This window comes from Symphodus melops, assembly GCF_947650265.1.
Source record: "Symphodus melops genome assembly, chromosome: 11".
Classification (NCBI taxonomy): domain Eukaryota; kingdom Metazoa; phylum Chordata; class Actinopteri; order Labriformes; family Labridae; genus Symphodus; species Symphodus melops.
The window spans coordinates 12115498-12139477 of NC_136701.1; the positions used below are offsets into that span (position 1 = coordinate 12115498).

At 37.6% G+C, this 23980-nt stretch overlaps 1 protein-coding gene across 2 annotated transcripts in view; it reads right to left on the reverse strand.

Annotated features, from left to right (window-relative positions):
- Nucleotides 1-23980, reverse strand: part of gabrb4 (gamma-aminobutyric acid type A receptor subunit beta4) — a 69596-nt gene that overhangs the window by 42144 nt on the left and 3472 nt on the right. The window lies entirely within an intron of this gene.

A 23980-nucleotide genomic window follows, 5' to 3' on the forward strand; every position in this document is an offset into this window, starting at 1 on the left:
TTTTCAATGCCAAATGTTAATTTCGATGCCAACATTTAGCTGTCACTTTTCAGGCTCCATACATTTTCTGCCTTCATTCTAGAGATAGGACAGTGGATAGAGTTAAAAATCACGGAGACAGAAGATGGAACAACATGGGGGAAAGGAGCCACAGGTCAGATTTGAACCCATGCCGCCTGCTTGGAGGTCTAAAATTCATTCACTGCATCCATTCTAAATTGTGAATGTGAGCCACAGAGCCTTCAGTTTCGCCAATCATTTGTTTCTCAAAGATGAAAAATGTCTTTATAAACAGTTACATCTTATCAGTGACTGAGCTGGACATTGTACTTAATAAGTGTATGTGAATATTGTCGATAAAGAAGAAAAAAAGATTTTCAATGCACTGTAGAGAAAAAAAAGCGTGATTCTTTACCATAGGGTATTCCAGACATCGACAGGAGCTGGAAATTAGCCAAGGCTATAACCTGTATGCATTGTGTCTATTTTATATTTTTATTTTATATAAACATTTTTTACAATTGAAGCAATGTTCATTGCATGTGTTTACAGATAAACAAAGTTTTTCAATTGTAAGATTTTCTGTGCCTTTTGGGATCACTTTTCCCATGATGGAATAACAAAGGACTGGCTTATGTTGGGTTAACAGGTATATTCTCATCCTTGTTACATCTAACAAAAATATGTATCTACAGATTATTGATTGCTGGCTCGATCAGATGAGAAGCAGAGTTGTTAGGTTTCTTGGACTGTGCGAAAGATACAAGCACAAAGGTTTTGTGGTGAAGAAATGTGTGTTCTTAAGGAAGAGGCTAATACGAAAGAATCTAATGAGCAGAATCAGATCTCCTTACTTATTAGAATTGCTATTGTTTTGAATAAAACAAAGTGTAGAATTGTTAAAACCTCGATGAAGGATTAAATTAGTATTTTCTCGTAAAAAAAAACCAAAAAAAAAAACCATCCAGTCTGCCTTACATGCAGAGATTGTAAGTATGCACCCTTTCAACTACAAAGAGATGTTTGTACTTCAAAAGTAAGGATCAATAAATATTAATAAAAATAAAAATAATAATTTCCTTCTTCATTAATTTTAGGCTTAATCAGTCAGATATCTGAATACAACCACAAGAGGGCAACATCATGATATCCCCTATCTATAATCACTGCTTGTAAAGTCTAAAAGAAATAGCAGAATGTAACAGAATAAACAGAAAACAGGTGCTGGGATTAGGGACAGTGTTCATTCTTATGGCATATTTGGGTTGATTGTGTGAAAAATAAGATTTCAGCAGACAAGGACACATCGCTGCAGCTCATACTGCACAAGCACATGATGCAACCTGATTAAAGGGGCTGCATAAAGCTGGAGAAATGCTTTTGTATGTCATACAAAGAAACCAGAAGCACTGCTTTTACCCCACAGCAGTGTTTACCAATGAAACCTTTTATGATGATTACATTTTATGTAATTTTGGAAGGTTTAAATATTTAGCATGCTCAACATTTCAGAGTAGAGTATAAACATTTCAAACTGGATACATTTGATTTCAGTCAAGGAATACGTCTTGATGTTTTTCACTAGGTTGTGTCAGCCGAAAAAAAAGAAAAAAACAAACCTGTCAGCTCTGAAAACACTGTCAGAAAATACCGCTCTGCCTCTTATATATACATAAAAACTCTGATAATCAACCCATTGCCTAGCAACAGAGGGCTCCATAGCAACTGTGCAGCATTTTCCCTACAGTGCTGCAAGAGAAGCACGATGATTTATCCAGCCGAGTCTGTTTGCTTTTTGTCTTCAATGACTTCTGCTCTCATCAAACCCGACGCTCAAGAAATCAAAAATGGAACAAAATGCTTCATTGCAGCAAATTCTTCACCTGCAATTGATAACAATTGCCTCATCAATTATTTCACATCAGCAGAGTAAAACCTGTACAGCTGCAAAGACTGCAGAGCTATCATGACCAAAGACATTTAGAATATACTTGAGCTTATTGAGGGTGTATGAATACACCTTAAATTTAGATAACTCAACACAGTGTCGATGGAAGGTCAGTTGAGTCCAACTGCATTATAGTTTCATGTCATCATGTCAGCTGATTTATCTTTAATAATTTTAATGAAGTTCTGTATGAATGTGAACAATTGTAGAGCTAAACCCTTTCCCCTTGTGCTTATTTTTTACTCAAACCTATCGACAGCATGAGTAAATAAAAATACATAGTTATTAAATGACACAAAACAATTTCCAATTTAAAACAGACTGTCATGCTTTGTTTTAAAAAGGTAAAGATCTTCATTGGGAGAAACTTGGTCCTACAGTTGACTCTACTGGCTCACTAGCTTGTGAATGTAGCTCTTCTTTGTGAATGAAGCTATTTAGGTCACCACTTGGAATCACTTCTGTGGTCTTCTATTCTGGTTGTATTCATTTATCCCGTATAGGACCTAAAGAAAAACTACAATATTTCAATCCACAATTTATAAATAATCAAAATAACATTTTACAAACAAATACACGATAAAAAACCCCCTGTAGTTTCTAAATACACTTTCAACCATAACAAAGAACAGCAACTCTTGAAACCCTTGTTTTGTATTGCCTTAGAAGGAACCTTTTTAACACATTTATATTGATTGACTGTACTATTAAATGTATATGAGCTCCTTTAAGGCTTGCAAAAAGCTGAAGAATTTTTCCCAGCATGCACTGGGTACCATAGTCAGCAGCCTGTCACACAGCTAACATGCATGTAGACCGACAAACACATTCACACCTACGGGCAATTGAGGGTTTCCAGTTGACCTAACCTGCTGTGGACTGTGGGAGGAGAGCGGAGCAGCTGGAGGACACCTACTCGGACACAGACGCAGCATGTACACTGCACACTGAGGGAGAGTCATGTTGAACAGATTGACAGACTTAAACCCAGGACCTTCATGCTGCGAGGCGACAGTGCTAACACTGAGCCACCATGCTGCTTTAATAAATATTCAAAACATTTAAACGTTGGGTAACCAAACGACATTGCCAAATGTCACTATTTGAATTAAGAAAGATATGAGATACATTTTCAAAGCGCAATGCTCTCTGATGTTCAGATCTATACTTTCTGCTGTTTGGCAGGTTCAAATGGAAGAGTTTGAACCAAGTTAAGACATTTTGTGCTTTTAACTTGATTATATGACTTCATGTGTATTTGTAGGAGCTAAACAATAAGAGGACGATCACAAAATCAGGTCACTGAATAACCAACGCTACACGGCACATTTTCATAGATTTTTCACATTCAAGACACAATTTGTCCTTACAAACATTTACTTCATGCATGAAAGTACAGCATTTCATCATCCTCGGTTTATGTATGAACAATGAGTCTGATGAGCTAATAAAAGGGATGACAAGTTTAAGATGGAAGGAACACAAGAACTACGAGTTGATGGGTTTGCGAGTCAAAATATAAATCAAACAAGAATAAATACATTCCAGTCAGGAAATACATATACATGTTTTTTTATAAATATATATTATATAATATAATATTGATAAATAAATATGTGAACAATTGTACTCAAAACGTGGAAGTAGAACACGGAAAAGTGCACAGACCATTTATTCCAGTTACTTCCAAGTCACAAGAAACTAGGACAAGATCCATCTAGCCTGAGTGAGCTGACCCAAACATGTCCTGCATCACATAAAGACACACAATGATCAGTGTTGTGAACATGTTTGATAAATGCTATTATTGCTTTTTCCATTTCACTTTGGTTGAATGTGCTTGTAAGAGATTCATTTTGAGAATGACGTTTACTTCCACTCCCTTTTTCTTCTACTTGTGCTTCTTGGTTCAATCAGCACGCTCTATAGTGTCCTCAGACGTCGTGAGAAATTCAGACACTTAGCATTTAACAAACGTGCGGATTGCAAGTTTTCCCGTGCAGGTCATTCAATTTACTGTATGCAATGAACTGCAGTGACATTCTCTGTTTAATAAAAACATCTGCAGTAAAAATGTAAATTATGGAAATGGTGTGCTTTAGTACTGTATGTCAGTGTGATTGAAGCACATACTGTTCACTTTTAGTGTAACTACAGACCTGACTCTGCAAATCTTGTGCAGTTTGAGAAATACATCACATCACAATTTTTCACACCTCCTTCGCAATGTACGACAATCTATTTTCAAAAGGCAGAAAGGAGAGCGCTGTTTTATGCCGAGATTTCTTATGAGCCAAATTTTGTTTTTTTTTAATATTCAGATTTATCTGCTATAACTCAAGAGATTATTCGCATGTTCCAATAATACCTATTTTGCACTTGCAGTCATTCAGCTTTCCATCCAAACTATCCATGACGTAAACCAGTATAACCCACTAAAGCCTACCGCCTCTAGCACCTGCTATCATTCACACACTTTTTCTTCAGTGATCACACACAAATCGCATACCAAACAAGCCATTTTTGGGAGCGAACACATCAACTCTTTACTTGAGTTCTTAGTAAATGAGCTTACTGTAATGCTAACACTGCTGAACACTGTGAACATCAAGTACATTGTTAGGGCAGCTACAAAGAAACAGCAGAGGGAGATTAGTGATAGCTGGTAAATAAAGACAAATCATTAGAGCAACTCCGGCATGAAAAGTGAAAAAGGACGGAGGAGACGGCGGAGGAAAATGATGAGGGACAACAGAGGCGCAGAGGCTGTTCATCATAGCGAGCCGGAGAGACAGAGGAGAAGTAAAGGTGGTCTCAGCGCATCGTCCTCTCCTGTCACAGACATCCAACTGATATATGAAACCTACTTAGAGTCCGCACGTGAACAATGCCTCGTACTTATTCATGGATTCTGGCAGTGAATTAGGACACACATCTCATATACTGTAGCTGGCTGACTATCCATCTAGCAAATTACTAATACATGAGGAACATTATTAAAGATTTTCAAAAGGAATGAATTATTGAAGAATTTGTTTTATATAGTTTTATACATTTCATCGTAGCATATATTTAATTTTAAAAAAAAGAAAATGTTCAGTGTAACAAGTAAAAGAATAACTCAAACCTGTACGAATAAAATGCTCTTAAAATTAGGCTCATAAAAGGAAACTATATCAAAATATGCCACATTTTTTAAGCCAGTGGCTATTGCCTGATAACTCAATAAGTCTCTGGGAATAATGTCCAACTTTTCAGAATGTTCTGGTGTTGCCAATTAGTATAAAACGACTTCCAATAAAGATTTCATTTTCTTTGCACCTGTTTTAACTTCATCTTTCCCATTGTGCTTATTTTTTACTCAAACCTATCGACAGCATGAGTAAATAAAAATACATAGTTATTAAATTACACAAAACAATTTCCAATTTAAAACAGACTATCATGCAGAAGTGATCGTCCCCCTTCAGAGCTGTCTGCAAACAAAACTAGTCTCTGATTAAAAGTACATAATAATGGCAGCACAGCGTCAAGTAGATGGTTAACTCAAGTTTACTTTTTTAGCTTTTAGCCTGTATTTCAAAGGCCAGAGGATTAATGGAACTGAAATTGGTGAGATAGTGGGGAAGCCATAAGGGAAAGGAGCCAAGGGTTGAACTTGGACATCTTAAGCCTCTATGCACGACAGAACTGCTAGGCGATCTGTGCCCCGAAATGTTTTTCATAATGAAGGGAATGCTAGCTGCACTTGCATGCAAATAACTGTTTATAGCATTAAATGCATTGTGTTCAGATCACTGAAGACAGAAGCCTAGGTGTTAGTACATTGACTTCAGAATAAGAAATACTCTATTAATCACTGGGGGAAATTCAGTTCGATTTGCTTCTCAACTGCTTTATGCTCTTCACATGGTTTCACCAGCATACACCAAAGCCTGATGCGATAGGGTAATACGACATAGACTACAACCACACACCTCTACAGATTCTACATTCTTCATTTACAATCTGTAAATAGAGACTAAAATATTTCCAAATGAAGCTTCAAATAGTTGCAAGATTTGACTGATAGACTGTCAGATGCTGTGTAAACAAGATGCTGTTTAGGTCATGATTGTGATACTTAATTAAATAAGAGGAGAAAGAAGACTGTTGAAGGTTAAAAAACAACGGTCTGCCCACATACGGTGCGGGCATGTGAGGACAAAGTGAGCCCACTGCAGGGTTTATCCTGAAGCCATTAGGGAAAGTTACTGGCTAAAGAAGAGTATAATTCATTTAATAGCTCTTTATGCTCCAACTTATAAGTTATTTAAATGCTGGTCTAATTTATTCAGCAAGTACCAGACTGACAGTTATAATCAATGCTTTACTTTTCATTTCTCGCTTTTATTTCTAAAGGAACATGTTGAACAAAGTCAGAAAGGAAAAGATTTGTATTACTTGTTCATCTTTTCCTGTCTGCGTCTTTTAACTGTGACCATGTGGAAAAATGTTGTCTCCAGAGTAACCCCGACATGTGCACTAAATCCCAGTTCCTCCTCAGTGGCGTGCTGTGTATCGGTAAGTCCTGCCGAGGCTGCATGCATAATTACATTAACTTGTGGTAATTATGTGCAGATCCTCCTCAGCGATCATGGCTAATACGTCTCAGGAGAGCAGGATTCATGAATTAATTCTTTATTAATATGTTTGGTTGTGACCATTACACTTACTCTGGTGCATGCAAGGAGATAGGGGATGAAGATGTTGGCTGACATTTCAACAGATGCGTGTTTGAATTATCCTCTTTAACACTTTATTCAAGCTGTTTGGACTATAGCCGAGTAAAGGAATGTTTCAAGAATACAGATAGACATAGTCCAGGAAATGTGAAAATACTGGGGAGTGATTGAAACTTAGAGGTTAAGGCATCGGCTGCCAATTCCAAGGTTAATGTCTGGAAACAATGCATAGCCTGTTTTTTACTTATTCCTGCCATCATCTAGTGGAAGCTATAAAATTAAGGGACAAACTGTGCACAAATATTCAAATCTGTAACAAACAATTATAAAAGACTGAACAGAAAATGTACTTTAGTTGGTTGAGTTTACAAACAATAAACCCCTATTTGCATGAAATCACCATAGTAGTTATATATTGTAAGGGACCGCTCTAAGTAAAAATCCAAACAGACCACTGCACTACATTCACAACAGACAGATTTTTCCTTCAGACTTTATCCGGTGTTTCTCCTGCCAGATCCCTAGTTTTTCTTCCCCAGCAAGTCCAACTATATACAGTTGTGACTACTGCAGTATGGAGTATGCATTTGACTGCTACGATCTCTGTGCATGTAATTGAAAAGCTTGTAACAGATTACATTTCCTTTCATCAGTATGATTTATTTTTTAGAAAGATGTGTATAAATAACAGTCAATAGTTTACCAGTGCTCAAGTAAGTTAAGTATAAGACTCCAGTCCTTTAGATGAATGCCACTACTGAAACTATTTAATTCTCTTGTCTGACATTTTGAGTGTCGAGTTTATTTATTTGCACATGAAACAATGACGCACCGAAGGAGCGGAGAAGGCCGCATTGTGCCAGAGAGGTAAATCAAAGAAACTTTAAAACAAATCTCAATTCACACAAAACAAAGAAACATCAGCGTGACAAACAAAAGTCCACAGAAGTGGATGTCAGACTCTAAATTTAAAAATAGTTGATAAAAGAAAAGTGAATAAATGTGAAGGCAGGAAAACAACATAAACGAATGAAGAACAAATGAAAAGACAACATAACTTAAAGGAGAAATTTGTGAAGCTCCAAAGAAGAATGAAGAGAATTAAAGAAGCTGTTGTGTTACCAGAGGAAGATACTCAAGTTCATCAGTATCAGTCAGCTGATTTATACGTCTATATTAGAACAGTTCTCTCCTCATAGGACAGATTTTTTTTTTAAACTTTATTAATCCATGTGGGACATTCAGGTTTACACTATGTTATTTTAGGGACATGCTTCACACACACAGGCCTGAATCACACACATGCACAAACAGGACCTGTGGACATGCTGGAGAAGTGTTAGAGTGGGGATGCTAAGCAGGCACCAAAGCAGTTTGGGGTTTGGTGCCTTGCCCAAGGGCACATAGGCAGTACTCAGGAAGTTCCCTGGCACCACTCCAGCTACTGCATCTTCCACCTAACCATTCACACACTGATGACAGAGATTGCTGAGTAAAGTGACCATCAGAAGTAACTAATCCCCTTCATCTGATTTGCTGCTGACAAAGCAGCAGTTCTGGGTTAAGTGTCTTGCTCAAGGACATATTGGACATGTCACACAGGGGCTCAGGATTGAACCCCCAACCTTCCCAAACAACCAACTCTACCAATTAAGCCATGGCCGCCAGTTATCAGACTATTGATGAAGGACAAAATATTCCATTATTTTAAGATCAACCCAGTTTAAATATCAGCAGCAGAAAAAACTGTGAAGTTGACATAAACTCTGAGTTCATAGTTGACACTATGAAACTAAAAATGTTTGCTTCTTTGATGGAAACCATTGACTCAACAAAAACAGCCAGTGTACCCACTCTGTCAATTTGCCCACACTAATGTCCTGACCCTAAAAAAATAAAAATAAATCTTGAATAATGGATCGTCTTTGAAAGCATGCATGAAATAAAAACCAGTACCAACAAACAGCTGGCTGCTTGCGATGAAAAAGCTCAATGTTTTGTGCTTCAGCTTTCCCCTAAGTTTAAAAAGCAAAAGTCTAACACTACATATTTTGCCGGTAAGGTGCAGAAAAAAAAGACAATTATTTGAAAAGTGTGTGTGTGTATGTAGGAAGGCCTCAAATGTGCCACAGATTTCTCCATGAATTTACTTTAAATGACACTAAGTAGAAATAGCAGCTACTTCAAAACTCCCTTACTGAAGTTTGCATGACAATTAAAAATTACCTAAAAGTGACACAAATTATGTCAAAGGTATTTTCTACATCACCACAGAGTTATTATGACTATAGCCTCAACAAAATACAGAAGTACTCTGTTTTTTAATATTTCGTACAGAATAAAATAGTATAGAAACAAATACTCAGCTGAATTATTTTAAAACAATATTTTTCATGTCCTGATGTAATAGGGAAAGTAGCATTATTAAGTAGCATAAATATCCTGCTTCGAACTGGCAACATACAGTATAAGGGGCTTTATTTACTCATGGAAGATACACCATAGATACACATAATACATTAGTAAAGTGTTTTAAGATAGTATGGTATTGTCAGCTGGTTACGGGGGGGGGGGGGGGGGGGGGGTTATGAAGAAATCCCCCCCCCCCCTCCCGTACAGTGTATGCCTGTGATAACAATAACTAATCAGGCCTATTTGGTTTCTTTTACCAGACTGTAAACATGTTCATTTATGCTGTAAAAATGGCTTTTTAACAATCATGTGTAGTGACTCCTGGTGTTCCTGGTGCCAGCCTCAAGTGGATACTCGACAAACTGAAGGATTTTGGACTTCTGCATTGGCCTCATTTTTCAAGACAGGACGTTGCCACTTGATCTAAACTAGTAGTACACCTAAACAGTGCAACACCGGGACCATTTACATGTTTACCAGGGAAATACTTCTACGGATGAAAATAATGATCAGCAAGCTTTTTTAAAAATCTAACCAGATGCTGCCTTTTTGTTCAGCCAAATTGATTAGTACCTGAATAAACGTTTTTTTTCAAGCCTAGGGCCACAGACCAAGCAGCCCTTTTTCACAAGTTTGTACAGAAAAAATGGTTTTGAGGATAAGTAGTAGTATAGCAGTAGACATATTTGGCCAAACAACAGGCCGGCACAAAAAATATGTTTTTGTTAGGATGTTTCTGGCCTTAAGCATATCAGTTCAGCATAAACCAAAGTCTACCCTTTGTATTTTCTGTTTATTTCATACTGTTGACTCTCCCTCTTTGTTTTGTCCTCCAGCGCTGCATGATGCACACTGCTTCTTTTTTTATGTGGAAACCCGCTTCATACAGTTGGCTGTGGAAGTTCAATAATGAGATGGGCTTTTAAGCGAGCTTCCTGGTAGTGAGGATGACAGCGTCTATCTACGAGATGCTGTAAATGACAATTCTTTCCTTGTTTATCTTTGTGAAACAATTGGATCGCTACATCTTGCCCTTGGCCAGGCCTATCCCAGCCCTGTCAAGGACACACCTCCCATCAATCACTGCAGGTTCAAAATGTGACCCACAGGGGACCTTAAGAGGAGAAAAGGGGGAGAAAAAAATTGCCCAGCATGCAGGATGCCTCGCTAATGTCTGACCCAAGCTTTTTGTACTCTACAGTCCACTGCGATACATTCTGGTGCAATTCTATCAGCATTTTTCTCCTTCATTTTAAAGTTGCTGAAAACAACACTTTGAATGGGAAGATGAAGTATGTCCCTTCTCCTGCATGCTATCTCTCTGCACCCTTGCCCCCCTCTGCCTGCCTACATACACACCTCATTTAATTCAAATAGAAAATCTAAGTGAAGGGAAGAGGGAAAAGCGCCCAGCTCGAGCGTTTCTCCTGTGTTCCCTGTGAAATAAATCACCAGCCGTTCTCTCTTCATCAGGATAGATATCACTTGTACGCGGTCCGACATCCATCCTGGGATTCTGACAACACACTCCTGTTTCTCGCTGAATAGGCATTACTTTGAGATTGAGTTACGATGGCCTGTGCTATCGGCCCCTATGCAAAGCAGCACACCATCTGACATGTGGCGGCACATGGACTAAGAGATTGTCCTCAGTATTGCAAAAGTGTCCACTGCCCCTGAAAGAACAGCTGCTATTTATCACTTAATCACCGCAGATGCAAAAATGCGGGTTGCAACTGATGTCACATATGCATCATTCAGCGGTAATGTTCACAGAATGAAAAACCATCATGTAGGAAGTAATTTCTGTGAAAAATGGCAAATATGTGTGATTATTTTGTCTATTATTGCAAAGGACAAAAAGATCAATTTTACTTACATTAAAAACAATCAATCAACAATGCGTCATAATATTCTGCGTGGAAATATTGTATTTATACAACGCTACAAAGCGTTGATCTTTTACAAAATATAATCATTATTGGATAGTATGTACAGTGTAAGTCTTTCATAACGACAAGACGAAAAAATATTTTTTAACAAGATTTGTAAGTTGTTTAAAACAAAGATGATTAAATTCAAAGTGAAACTACATGTCACTTGGAATCATTTAGTTTTAAATAACTTTTTTGTATTAAAAATAAGTCACATTGTTCAAAATACTTGTTATAGCAGTAGTTCACACAAAACTCTACAATGCCCTCTCCATTTACTGTGCCTGTCTACGGAGAGTCTCAGCTTAAGAAGACGAGGGCCGGAATCAAAACATCCCACCTGTGTCCAAGTGGTGAGAACAAAAGTTGGAAGCACAGATTGTAAATAATAGCAGACAGGACCTGAGTGACATCAACCATTGGTTACTAATGCTGTCTCACCCTAACTTTCAGTCAACCTCACAACAGGCTAAGAGCTGGAGCAGGGAGGTCTGAAGCCTGCTGACAAACAGTTACACCCCGCCTGTCAGTCAGTCAGGTCAGGTAGGCACCTTTTTATTAATAATATGTTTCCTTCATTTAACCAAAACAGATAAGTAATCAAGAATTCACTCACCCTGCAGAGTGCCGATAGAGACCGATTTTATATTTTGAACAAAGTTACCCAAGGTTGCCACTTGGTTAGAAAACATGGCAGAAAGTAGTGAAATATGATTTTAAAACAGCAAGGTTTAAGTCAGACATTCTGGGCTACTTACATAAGATAGAATACAGAATACAGCGTGGAGGAATGACCGCATGCGGAGGGGCAGGAAGCTGAGTAAGTATAGCTGGCTTGAGCACTGGCCTAGCCAAATAAAGACCTGGGAGTGGCCTTGCAAGGCATTTAGTCTACTGTATTCGGGTTGTTATCGCAATTCAAAGTATTATCACAGTATCATGAATGGAATATCAAGGTAATATCTCAGGACCTCTTGTGATTCCTATACTCTGGTACAATATACTCTTTCTCTAAATTACAGCAGCTCCCACTTTAACTCATACATCCAGGGTCTCTCTTTCATATTCGCTCAATTAAGTGTCTATACTACTCACCAGTCTCACTGCAACTGAGCTACAGTTTCACAGCTACATTTACTGCTTTTCCATTACAAACAAGATCAAGCTGCAGCTGGGACTCATTTAGGTCAATGTGAAATGAGATCAGTAGAACCAGTAAGGCAGACAGGGACAGGTGAGCGCACTGTGATGACACGGCTGCAGGCAGAATCAGACTGCTGAAATGAAAGCTGCTTTCATACAGAGATCAGGTGCTTACAGTAAGGTCCACAAGCTGCCGTACTGATAGAGTCCGGCTCTCTCATCCCTGTGAGTCCTGGCACCTACTGATGCCTTTTAATGTTGGAGATCGTTAAACTGCATCTTCTATTGCAGCCATTAAAGCATCATTTGAAATTCCTTTACAGTGCATCATGATAAATACTGAGTGCAGTCATAGTGGAGCCCTGGCAGACAGCTGTCCTGTTGTGGAGTTGCATGAGTGCAGCGTTCTCAGACTATACAGAGGCAACGTGACTGTCAACATACTATACATGAAGTAAATGATTAGTATTTGAGCTAAATTGGCCAATTCAAACAGTACACAAGCATAAACATAGCATTAAATAAGGACTGCATATGATCGTTGTGTGTGAACCAAACCAAACTGTGCTATATCACACATAACAATTACATCCCATAATACCCCATTAACCTACTCTCTTAGAGGATCACCTTTTGAACATTCAAACACACAACTAACTCACACCAACTAATTAAAGTATCCTTTGTACGTCCAATATACAATCATAGTCTCACGCACTGAAAGTGTTGTCTCTTTTTCTTTTTTTATGAAAATATTGATTTAGAACAAAACGCTTAGAACAAAATAACCTACACATGGGAAACAAAAGGAAGGCATGGATGGAGTGTAGGACTTTGGCAAATGTTGACTTGCTGCTTCTCAGAATAAAAAGTCTCCCATTGAGCTGATACCTACAGTAAACCACAGAATGCTTCCGTAACCCCAGGGAAGCCACACGGTACTCTTGGTTACCTTTTTCACCTTTTCAGTTTTACTCTCACTGGAGGTACATACTGTTGAGAGCTTACAGTCCAAGGACAGGCCACTACCTGTGACCTTTCAGACTTAAAGGTAAATAAGTGAACTCTGAACAATAGATCTGGAGAAAAATAATCGCCCATCCCCACCTCTGAAGCAATTTGTTTGAGTTGTAAAACCAGGGAACAGATTTTGGCTTGCAGTTTGAAGCAGTCATGTGGATTTCTAAAATCTGAAAAGCTATCTTCATCAATAAACAACACTTCATAAATTACCAGAGTACAACACCTTCTGTTAGACATTTACAGGCTCTTCAGTTTCTTTGTCATCCTGTTTATGCACATCTACAGTATGCTCGGCAAAATTCATTTTCACTCTGCTGCACAAGTGACAGAAAACCATTCAACACACACTAAGCCAGTATCACTGTTTATTACAGCAGACAAGGACAAAGTAAGGAAGCAGAGTGGCTTAGGGAAGCATCACAGAACTGTATTTGTGCTGATAATCTAAATTATTCTCCATGTTCAGTATAGGATGGATAAAACGAGAATGTAAATGCTGACATAATCAACAACCAGTGAAAAGATGCTGAATGGTATAAAACAGACCCAAACAAAGCAAAATTGACTTTTAGAGCATGTTATGCATAAACTGACAGCCAAGATAGTAAACAGTGCAGTTTTTGATCATAATCCTTTTGTGTGTAAACCTTCATCTCTCCTTTGATTTTAAAAGTCTGTGAGGAAAAATAAAGAAATGGTCTTTTTGGTCAGCGAAATGAGGATTAGCTTTGAAATGGGAACAGTCTCATTTTATTTTTTCAATTTCTTGACTTTCACATATATCAGAGATTGGCTTGTTACCAAGCAACAACTGCCCAGGGATAAACATTACAGTCAATGCGCCCCCCTGCCTTTATGAAGAAAAATTAATCTGTTTTGAGTATTTTAAGAGTTTGGAGTATATTAAGAGTTTAGTTTAATTAGATTTAATTTGGGTTAAGTTGTCGTGACATATGGACATGAAGTTCGCCTGGGTACTCAAGACTCACCACAGCTCTATTTCAGTTGCTTGATTGACCAAAAGTAGAGTGATCTTTACATGACATTGTTGAGTTTTATGATGTTTCTTAAGAAACCAATGGGTGACTTCACAGGAGCTATGTTCATGTTTTAAGCAGCCTATGATTGTAACTAGTTAATTTAAGTAATCTATTTGAGTATAAGAGCTGGGCGGACATGGATTTAGCATCAAGTAGACTATCTTTGTCGTTATTTATCAAAAAATCTGCTCAACAAGCTGTAAAAGCCTGTCTCTGTGTTTTCTTTGGAATGAGGAGAAGAAAATAAATATGTACTTTAATCTGTTTAAGAGCCCCAAACTCGTTGCTGACTGATTGTTTCCTTTAACATTGCATGTAGTGCTACTTGCACTTTCCTGTAATCACACTAAACACTGTGCTATGTGCAATATATTGATCATGGGAAGTAATAAAAAAAAAGTTTTAAGTGCAGTACCTCCTATTTAATGGCCCTAATGTGCAGTTGAAATCTTTTGGATCAAGTCAAATACAAGTGGCTTCTTTTTGTCAGACACATTTATGTGTATCCAAGACCTATGTTGTATATTTGTGTGTCCTTCCATGAACTTCTAAGCAACATCTGGTTTGGTTTGCAGTTAAAAAATGCATTGTCTTCATGACCACAAGCTCATCCCAAAGTCACCATTTAAAAAAGTGCTGCATCAGTACACCCCCTGGACAAGTGTCAACTATAGTGGATCAATTATGGGGGGAGCTTTCATCTTCACTCTATGCTCTGTATGATCAGCATTGTATTCCAACTCAAATTTTGTAATGCCTTTCACCAGCCTAACCACAGCACATCTAACTACATATTTATCTAAATGCTGTAGAGATAAGTGTGGATAATAAAGAGTTCTAACAAATGAGGGTCTAAGTAGTTCAGACCTGTCCTGCGCATGGTTGTAGCACGGCATGTTTATGTTGTCTGTGATACGTCACCCTTCATGCTTAGTTAATGGTGGAAGCTGACATCATAAAACCCATCCCTGTGATGATGACAGTGTGATATGAAAAATGTCCTCCAGAAGGACAAGAGTGAGACTGAGGTGAGAGCTGAGCAGGGTCATTGTGATTCTTCAAACAGACTCTTCATGTTTTCGTTACATATTTACATTAATATAATGACTAAATAGCTAGAATTCTGAGGTTTTCACACTTGACCAATTATTCCATGCAAAAACTTATAATAAATATAATATATATTTTTATTCTGTTGTTCATTATATAAATATAATGAACAACAGTTCTAATAAATTCACTTGTAGACACAGATCCCTGACTAGATCACGCACAGAATCAAACAAAGACGCTGATGTGTCAACACTAAAAGTGGCAGGACTAATTGACAAACATAACATTTCTTTTGTCAGCACTGTGTTAAACAAACTATCCATTAAAGGGGAACTGCTTCTTGGCCTGTAAAATAATAATATTTTGAAGATGGATTGCTGTATGGACATTTTTTCTCAAAAATTAAAAAAATATATTAATTATTAATCGTTGCTTCCCAGGTCAAGAGAAGGAGGCAAAATATGTTGATTTTCATGCAAAGTTAGGTCGTGAACAAGTTATGCAAAGCTGGGAGAGTAACTGCGCAATTTCTCTGAAGAAGGTCATGAAATTGATCCAGATGAGGCTACACTTAATAGTTAGAGGTGTTTGTCTGAAAACCTCAGGATTAATGCCAAAGCAGTTCTCTTTACTGACATACCACAATCAAAATAAAACATCCTTACTCATGAAACCATAAATATTTTTATAATCAAGATGGTAACACCATATTTGAAATGTATTGATCATGTATGGGTCATGCATGTAAAGGTCATGTGTTTCATAGCTCTACTTGATAGATTCTGTCAGATACATTTTATGGGTCATTGCTTTTATGAAAGTACTTCATCATACATCGTGACATCCCACCATGCTAATATATATAGGTTGGGGCCATTTGTTGGAGAGGAAAAGCCATAGGGCTTCAAGGGTCTGTATGTATCATGGTGGGCTGTGTTATGCAGGAAGATGCAGTATATGTATATTTGTAGTAGTGAATGTATTGTTGAGACAGATAACTAAGAGAAAGAGGCAGTGACACGCAAGAGCTTAAGCATTTGTGCGCGCACACTCTTCAAAGATGATCAAATGACAAAGGAATTCAAGAACGTAAAGATGCGATAGAAAAAGGAATGCAAAAAAACAGCGACAGCATTGTTACAAGAAGACAGAACTCTTCAGGTTTAAATACTCCCAGCTGCTCATGGTCATCTGTGGCGTTAGGTGGTGCAGAAAACAACACATCCCACATTCCTCTGTCACCTTTTTAAGCCTTTGTTTTACTATCTCACTGCCTGTGGTGCCAAACCCAGAAGATATGGATAAAGGGGGAGCTTTACTGACTCAACAAATGCCATTAAGTTTCATTATGTCACCTTATAAGGTCAAAGGTTGATGCTGCCACATTGCCTGTTGATGCAAAATTGTGCAAGCCATGAACTACCACTTTTTTTTGTGAAGTGGCCATCAATCCACTTAAAGTGGACATTCACAACCACAGGGACAGATAAAGGAGGTCTCCTTTTAGATTGGATTTTCAAAATCAATCAAAATCCAAGTCCTGACTAACCTTGTGGTAACCTTAACCTCTTAAGACCTGTAAGGAAATGGGACAACCAGCGTAGAATGGCCAAGAACTGGACACGAGAAGCACAATCATGCTGTATTAGCTTTATGATCTATGATCAGTCACAGTAAGTCAGTAAGTAAGTAAGTAAGTTAGTAAGTAAGTAAGTAAGGTTTATTTATCTTTCACAGATAAAGATCGCAAAGTGCTTAACAACAATAAAAGGCAAGTAACAGTTAAAAACAGGAACAGTAAAGCAAAACATATAATAAAATAGGATTTCTCATCCCAAGAAAGATGCATCCATGTGTTGTCCCAAACATAGCAGGTCATGATAAGGTTATCTTTTCTTTGCTTTCAAGCTTATGTTACGACTGCTCGGTTGTAAAATATGATCTGAAAGGTTGCAGTGTCATTCATTAAACCCACTCATCAGACTTGTATGGTCAATACAAAACATGAAGAGCGTTCCATGAAAAAAGATGTGAACTGCTGGATCGCCAAAGCACAAGGTTTACCAAGAATATAGCAAATCTGAAAAAAAATCCTTGTGTCTTTTTATATTGGGCTCAAATTCATTTGTATGTATCAGAACTTATACAAATGTTGCCGTCCACTTGGTAAACCAATGGAATGAAAATCTCCGGTCCAACTCTTTATATTGTTCCCTTCATGAAATAAAGCACCAGCTGGGCTTTTAAAAAGAAATGGGTTGTGTCTGGATCTGAGGGTTACAAGATCTGGGGGTTCAGATATAGTGCCATAATTAATGATTGGCCAATTCAGTCAGATCTCTCTAAGCCAATGACTGCCAGGCATAGCTCCTGCCCTGATCTATTACTTATCTAACATTATAATCCACAAAAAAATATTATCAGTGTGTTTATGGGGTCTGAATTCATTGGTTGGCCTATTTGGAGGTCCCGAAAATGAAAGATCAATGTTTCCTTTTCAGCCTTCTTAGTAATTTCTGATGATGGTACCCTGAATCACTTTCATCACTAACCCCTGAACTTTAAAGCACAGTCCATGTTTGCTTTTGTCTTTGGTGCCATGAGAAATCTCAAGTTTTTCCTTTAAAGTCAGGAAATTAACTCAACAGAACCCAACACAATGCAACATACCCCACCATCATTAAACCTTCAGAGCAGCCTGTCTATGTACATGTCATCAAACTAACTTTGAAAATCAAAGTGATGGTGCAGTGCACAACTTGTGCAAATCTGCATCATGCTACTTTTTCTTCATAGCCTATTGAAATTTGAAGTCAGAGTACCACGGATCAAAGCTTTGGTTAATGTTGGTTGGAAGTTCCCATATGGTTATAGTTCACACTAGAATCAACTCGCAATGTCACAATTGTTCTATATCTAAGATATTGTTTCATCCTAAATAATAAACAGTCCCAACGGGACCATGCTACTCTGGCTTTTCCGGGTTCCTTAACCCCAAAAATGTTTTCCATCTCAAGTCATCTTAATTTATTATATAAACATCACACAATAAGTAAGGAATTTTGTGTTTGGTAGATTATTTCTTTGTTGTAACAATACTTCTTGGCAAAATATCTTATGCCATTGGAAAGCCTGTTTATTTCACTTTTAAATGGTTCCACATTTGAAAGGAACATGCATTTGTAGGATGAGCAGCAGAGCTGAGTCTGTGGGTTGCGCCCATGAAAAAACTTGCCAAATTTTTTCTGCCAACACCAAATGTTTGGTGTCGTTTAGTGGATTGGATGATTGAAGTCTGAAAAAAAAAAAAGACATTGGCAGTTTAACAATTTGATCATTTAACAAACAGGAGCGTCAGTGGCGTGTGGAAGAACCAGACAGCCACAACAGCCTGGCACCTCCTACTCATACCTGTCACCAACCTGGTCAAACACTGCTATGAGATGGCATCCCATTCTTCAACCAGCAAGTCTGCCAATGTGGTGATGTCACTCACTTTGTGTATTAATGTAACGGTTAATCAAGAAGCTTAAATACACCTCAGCTCTAGCTCTCACCCTGTCATTAGGTTGACCCAAAGTTAATTTGAGACAGCCTTTCCAGCAAGCTAGCTGACGCCGATGAGCATCTGAAGCCCTCTGCATCAACAGATGGGTGATGTCACTCAGGCATTGTCCAATTATATTTCGATTCATTCATAGTAACGTAATTGGGCAGCTATGGCTCAGTTGGTAGACCAACCATAAGGTTGAGGGTTTGATTCTCAGGTCTGGTCCAATGTGAAAGACCTTCAACCCAGAACTGATCCCACTGCTTCGTCAGCAGCCTAATAATGCACATGAATGGCATTAGTTACTTCTAATGGTCACTTAAAATAGCAACCAATGCCATGATTGTGTTAATGGGTAGGTGTAACATGTCATGTAAAATTGAGCAGTCAGAAGACTAGAAAAGCGCAACTATACTAGCTAAAGTCTATTTACCATATAATTTATATTTCTGTTGAAAAGAAATAAACGGCAAAGATAAATAGTGTACAAGAAACAAGACTAAAGTAGGGTTTGATGAATGTCAAGATAGGATGTATATCAATAAGGACAAGGATAAGGCTAAGATGCCAATGGCTTAAGAAACAAGATCAACAATAGAAAAAAAGAAGTAACAAGATCACCAACAAATTTTGAGAAGAGATCCACACTTAATGTTGACTAATGTACACTGCCTTAATGGAACTATATGAGTACATGTGTACAAGGACCAAGGAGTGTGTACTTTAATAACCGATGTTTTGTACTGTAACCAATGTCTTGTGTCTTGTGTCCTGCCTGTCTGTATACTGCTACTGGATGTCCTGAATTTCCCTCGGGATCAATAAAGTATCTATCTATCTATCTATCTATCTATCTATCTATCTATCTATCTATCTATCTATCTATCTATCTATCTATCTATCTATCTATCTATCTATCTATCTATCTATCTATCTATCTATCTATCTATCTATCTATCTATCTATCTATCTATCTATCTATCTATCTATCTATCTATCTCAGGAATCACGTTTAGTATTAGTACAGTAGTAGTGCCAGTAGTTTTCAAATGTCCTCATATTATGAGTGAAATTACTCCAAGAACAAAGTCAGCTTTTATAAGAATGTAATGATCAAAAATTGGATGTCTACAAAGCATTGGTGCTTTCGATAAAAAAAATTAAAAAAAATTCTAAGATGGGTCTGCACAGCTCTGATTACTGTGCTGGATCCAGCTCTACGTAATGCATCATTCAGGTTATATGGAGGTTGTGGTCTATGACTCAGCTCTATGACCACAGGCAGTTTGTTAGGAAGTTACAGCCAAGGGTGATAAATCCAAGCAAGCACATAATGAGCTAGGAGAGATACCATTTGCAACCCGTGCATTTGTCTGGAAAATATTTTTAAAAAAAACACAAGTATTTCTGTAAATTAAAAAACAAATTACATTGTAATAATGATACTGTATCTGCAGAAAAATTAAATTTCATCTCCTTTGAAAAATGCTAAATCAATACAGAGAAAAGGGTTGGGTTTAAAATGAATAACTGCAGAGTGGGCTTTTTTTTTTTAACTTTCAGACACAATCCTATGGCATCAAATTTGTGGTTCCATTTAAACCATTTTATGTGTTCGACTGATGTACATCCTGAGCTTGTTTCCATTTTAAATATGGGTGTTGTCATGGCTGTGAGGTGCCACAGTCAGTGTCCAGCATTGAGAGCCAAATTAAAACCCTCTTTGTTGAAAGTGGAGAGCTGAAGGTCGTCAGCAGTTGTGTCACGACAGAAGTAGCTGACTGATGTTGGAAATATCAAGACATGATGGACTGCAGCTCGGTGGCCTGAGGCGGAAGAACAGTTACTCTCTGCCTGGGATATTCACTCTTTAAAACCTAACTCTCTTCACTCGAGTGCAGTCACAGGCTGCTCAACTAGAGTGGGCAACAAATATCCAAGCCAATCAAACATGTTTGCTGAAGTCTTTGTGTCTATGCAGCTTAAAGCAAAAATAGTAGGAATCTCATTTGCTGGACTATGGTGTCCACCAAAGGTTCTGAGAGCAAGCTCAGCTCGTCACACTGGTGTTGCGCGTATCCCTTTTAGTCAACGTGCATCAGTTTACAAGCCGACGTGCAAGGCCGGTAAATATGTTGCCAGAAAAATAAGTACAGTAATAGTGTTGGATTTTGAGTAAACGTGACTCTGCAAGCGTCTTCAACTCATTGCACGTGGATGTATATTCAACTTTTGCCATGATATCTATGGGCTGTGACTAAATGGCTATATTGGAGAGGGTAATTTATTACATACTAATTGCGATACTAATTGAAAGGTTCCAAACTTATAAAGCTTTAAGATTGACAAAGAAAGACATTTTTAGTGTCAAATGGATTAACTAAAATTTGTATTTGATGCAAACCTGAAATGTAATGTGAGCCTGAGACATGTACATGTTAACGCTGCTGAAGATGAGACAACGATGACACCAATAACAATACTGCCCAACTCTACATCCAACTCTGTTGTGGTCAATATCTGCAGGGATGTACGCTTTGCTTCTTGCTTGGTCACTCTCTCATAACACCTTCTTAGCCTCTATCACCGCCCTCTTCCTTTTAGCCTCAGCCGTTGTATTAAACTGTATAAAGACGGGCTAACTGGCTTCTTTTTTTATTACTGAAAACTTGTGTGAACTAGCTCCTTAAAGCTGTGCGACACGCTGCAAAAGCCATACTGCAGTAAACAGGTGATCAGAGTGTGCTGTGGGCATGGGAGAAACACCCTTCTCCCTACTGAAAGTTCTTCTGCTATTGAAATGACCTCTGAAACTAATATTTCAATAAGGAAAAGTTACATATTGTGGCTTTAAGAAGTAGCTTGTTAAGAAATACCATTATGAAACCTTTTATTTAGAACCAGAAATTAAAATTCCTTCTATTTCTCAATGATTTACTTTGAATTGACAGACTGCATTGAAGGTTTAGTAATGTGTTCCAATTCATTGTTTGTTTGATATAAACCTTGGGTACCATTAAACACTGATATTATACATACAGTATAACCAGCTGCTTGTTTGCACTATGATGGCAGAATTTGGTTAATTCTCCTTCTCTTTTGAAGATAAAAGGGTACAAGCGGTACATTACACCCTGTAACATTGAACAGGACGTGAAACTTCGACCAGATCTTCTGCCCATAATGAACATGAAGCTCGATCATTCAGGATGACAAGATGAGTGATATGCAATAGCATTTCATTTTGAGTCTACCTGTGTGATTTCATTTATCTTGGCTGTTCACATTTAGTTTGTTGTTTGAAACTGGTTTTGAACTGGTGATTGAAAACACCATTGCTGGTGACAGGACTGGAAGATAAGTCAAAAAATAAAGTCTCTAAAGTCACTTAGAACAGCCAGAATGGAAACCAAATGCCTTCATTTTGAACCGAAAGACTTTGTACCAGCTTCCTGCCATCTACTTCAGTGGGTAGAGGAAAGCGTAAATATGTTATGGAAACATTGACTGTGAGACTATGCTTGTTGCAATGGAGTCATATTAAATATTTAAAGAGAACAGACCTTGCCAGCTGTAATTCCCAAAGTGACATTGTCTGCAAATTACAGATTCTGACTAACTACCACTGAACGATATATATATTTTTTAAAAGTCTATCAGAAACAACAAGTACAAGTCATTTCTTTGCAGCCTGCTCATATTCTACTTTCAATGAATCTATGCAACTTCTCAGTGATGGCAGCATTCCAAAACACAGAGCAAAAGACGTAACCTCAACTACAACATATTTTCACAATGGCCAACATCAGGCTAACGATTTTTTGGCAACATAAGCCTTCATCAGAGCATCTGTTTCTGGCAGAGAGCTCATCCAGAGGAAGGTTATATGAAGAAATACACCTACTATACATTTTTCATTGCCTGCTCTCATCAAGTGTGGAAACATGCTGGCCTATTCAAAAGGCAAACAGGTAAGCAGTTCAAAAGGAGGATCTTGGTTGTAACTAACAGAAAAATCTCAAAAATAATTTTTCCAAACATATATATATATATTTCATTTTGAGTTTTAATTTTTACATATATAACATTCTTAATATGCTATTTGTTAGCATTAGGATCTTCATGTGTTGCATGATTAAATGAACATCTATTATGTGATAAATATATTGTTTTTTTATTACAGATTTTTTGCAAAGCATCTGGCAGCACCTGGCTGCATTACATATCAAGACCTTGAGTAAGTGAGTCATTTCAAATTGTCCCTAACAATCCTTCAAGTTAAATGCCATATCTGTCATTTTCTGACTTTGCGTAATTACCAACATAACTCCTCAGAAAAACAAGTTTTTCACAAGTTAACAGAAGGAAAGTGTTCACATTTTACAGTTACAGCAGATTTTTGGCCTTGCAAAACAAGACGATGGAGGAAATCTAAGTGGCAACAGACACACTATTGTGTTACTCACTCTCATTAAATTAACATCACACTCTGTTAACATGCTGGAAGTAAAAGCCTCCTTTGTTCTCTGTTTTGCAGACAGCAAATGTAGTAAGTGGCCATAAGCTTCTCTGAATACAAACTTTCGGAATACATGTGTGCATGCAGTAACAATGAGGCTGATGATGAAATTAATAGAAGCAAACATTCACAGTGCTGAAGTAGAGCCATCACTGCAGCTGTCAGTCAGTGCTACAATATGACATCATCAGTTAGCGGCCTTGCACAGACCAAACACTGAGATGCTGGAAAAAAAAAAAAAAACACCACATGGGAAATATTCTCCATAAAATCAAGTAAAATTGTCATATACATTAAAATAAAATATGCCATACTCAATATGCAAACACCTTTTATCTTAACATTGCCCTTGTACATTCAAAAGCTAGAGGAAAAAATCTGACTATTTTCATGTATGCAGCACATTGGTGCTTTCACATTTTTATTAAAACAATCAACCCAAATGACATACACTAATGACTTCTAACCCACGCCTTCTATTTTCAGCAGTTATCAAAATAACCATTACTCCTAAGAGCGGATATAAAAGATGCACAATTTCCAATAAAAGTTAATGGAGTAGAAGGTTTTCTCTGATCTGCAAATCAAACACATAGAAACACTGTGAAATAACACAAAGAGCTAAAGAAAGTAA